Source organism: Physella acuta, unplaced genomic scaffold, assembly GCF_028476545.2.
Source record: "Physella acuta isolate Inbredline_101_S28 unplaced genomic scaffold, ASM2847654v3 ptg002603l, whole genome shotgun sequence".
Classification (NCBI taxonomy): Eukaryota; Metazoa; Mollusca; class Gastropoda; family Physidae; genus Physella; species Physella acuta.
In genome coordinates this window covers 16,901-19,055 of record NW_026734059.1, presented here as the reverse complement: position 1 = coordinate 19,055, position 2,155 = coordinate 16,901, and the positions used below count along the sequence as shown (strand labels likewise).

The following is a 2,155-nucleotide window of genomic DNA, read 5'->3' as shown; positions in this document are numbered from 1 at the left end:
GACGAACCATTACTTCCTATTTAAACAATGTTAGTACACATATTTCTACGTGTATATTATTATAATACTTTAAAAAAATATATATATATATATATAACCGGCAGTGATACTGAGATTATAATAGACTTTCTTACTAATAATTTATGTGAAAGATTATACAGCTTGTTATCATGATGTGAATGTTAAATACAGTTGTGATATTTAAATATGTCAAAAAAAAAAAAAAACTTTTTAGAAGAACAGAAACGAGAAGTTAGATAATTTTTGATCTGTTTTACACAGATAAAGACAAAGCCATAGCCTACCATGAACTAAAGGTTGCTAGGAAAGCGCTTGGCTTTGATGTAAAGAACGCAGATGCACTGAAGATTCTGAGTGACTACGACAGACAGGGTGCAGGAAAGATTTCCTTTGATGATTTCAATGAAGTCATGACAGACATGATGCTAGACAGGGATCCACAGGGAGAAATTCTCAAAGCTTTCAAACTATTTGATGATGACACCTCAGGAAAATTTAGTCTTCGGAATCTCAGGAGGGTAGCGAGAGAGCTGGGAGAAAACATGACGGATGAAGAATTAAGGGCCATGATAGATGAATTTGATAGGGATGGTGATGATATCAATAAAAAGGAATGTATAGCTATCATGAGAGGAGATACGTGACCGACTGGCCAACCAATGTAAACTTATGTAAGTGAATGAGCGACCCACCAATCAACCAATGACAATACTTGTTTACACATGGCCAACCAATGGAAACTTCTGTCGCTGAATGAGCGACCCACCAATCAACAAATGACAATACTTGTTTACATATGGCCAACCAATGGAAACTTCTGTCAGTGAATGAGTGACCCACCAATCAACCAGTGACAATACTTATTTACATATGGCCAACCAATGGAAACGTCTGTCAGTGAATGAATGACCCACCAATCAACCAATGACAATACTTGTTTACATATGGCCAACCAATGGAAACTTCTGTCAGTGATTGAGCGACCCACCAATCAACAAATGACAATACTTGTTTACATATGGCCAACCAATGGAAACTTCTGTCAGTGAATGAGTGACCCACCAATCAACCAATGACAATACTTGTTTACATATGGCCAACCAATGGAAACTTCTGTCAGTGAATGAATTGACCCACCAATCAACCAATGATAATACTTGTTTACATATGGCCATCCAATGACAACTGTTATATGAGAGGGATGAAAGGTTCCAATGTAAAACTGCTGTACAGATATTTACAACTGATCTTTGTCAAAGTGTTCAAAATAATTGCTTGTATTGTGTATGGTTTTATAAAATGTGTGATTAATCTGTTTTGAAAAATTATTTTTCCATATAAAACATGTGCCGTAAATAAATGTATTAACTTTGGCAAAAGTGAATTAAAATGCAGGGACCAGTGTTGAGAATATAACAAAAAAATTGAAAATAGGCTACACGTCATAATGAAGTATTATTTTTGCAAAGTTGTTTCGGTCCTCACGAGCCAATGAAGAAAAGTGTAATACTGAATATAACACACTGACCTGAAGCTACAAACATGTTCCCATTAACTTCAGCCCACCTGCCTCACCCCCCCCCCCCCTTTGACCGTACCTTCATAAACTATAACATAACTTTTTAACACTCAGACACGTGTGGGAAGTTTGTCACTGTTCAATAAAGAGCGTCTGGTTCTGATATGAAAGCTCTTCTAAAACATTATAACTTGTATTTTAGAATATAACACCAAACTAAAGCACTAGCAGAGACGGTATAGACAAGGAATAAGCGACCATTACCTTAACGTAAAATGATATTTATGTTATGAAAATGACATTACATATATTAAATATGAAATATGATCACCTTTTTTTTTTAACATCTGGTGCATTTTGTGTTTGGTTCTGTTGGGGGTCATGCATACATGACGTCACACTTTATTTGACGATTTGTACCTCCCCCTCTCCCCTCCGTCACACATCGTCACAAAAAGCCAGACCCGCCCCCCTAAAATGACGTCACACCTCAGCCTACAACCCCCCCTCAAAACTGCAGTTGAATTTTTTTTAAAACATCGATATTTTTTCCAAAATCTTCTCTGAAATCTGTCAAAATAGAGTATTTTAATCAATTGTTATTACGATTTATTA

At 36.0% G+C, this 2,155-nt stretch overlaps 1 pseudogene; it reads left to right on the top strand.

Moving 5' to 3' along the window:
* Positions 1 to 207: 207 nt before the first annotated feature.
* On the top strand, positions 208 to 665 carry LOC131933707 (centrin-3-like; annotated as a pseudogene).
* The last annotated feature ends 1,490 nt before the right edge of the window (positions 666 to 2,155 follow it).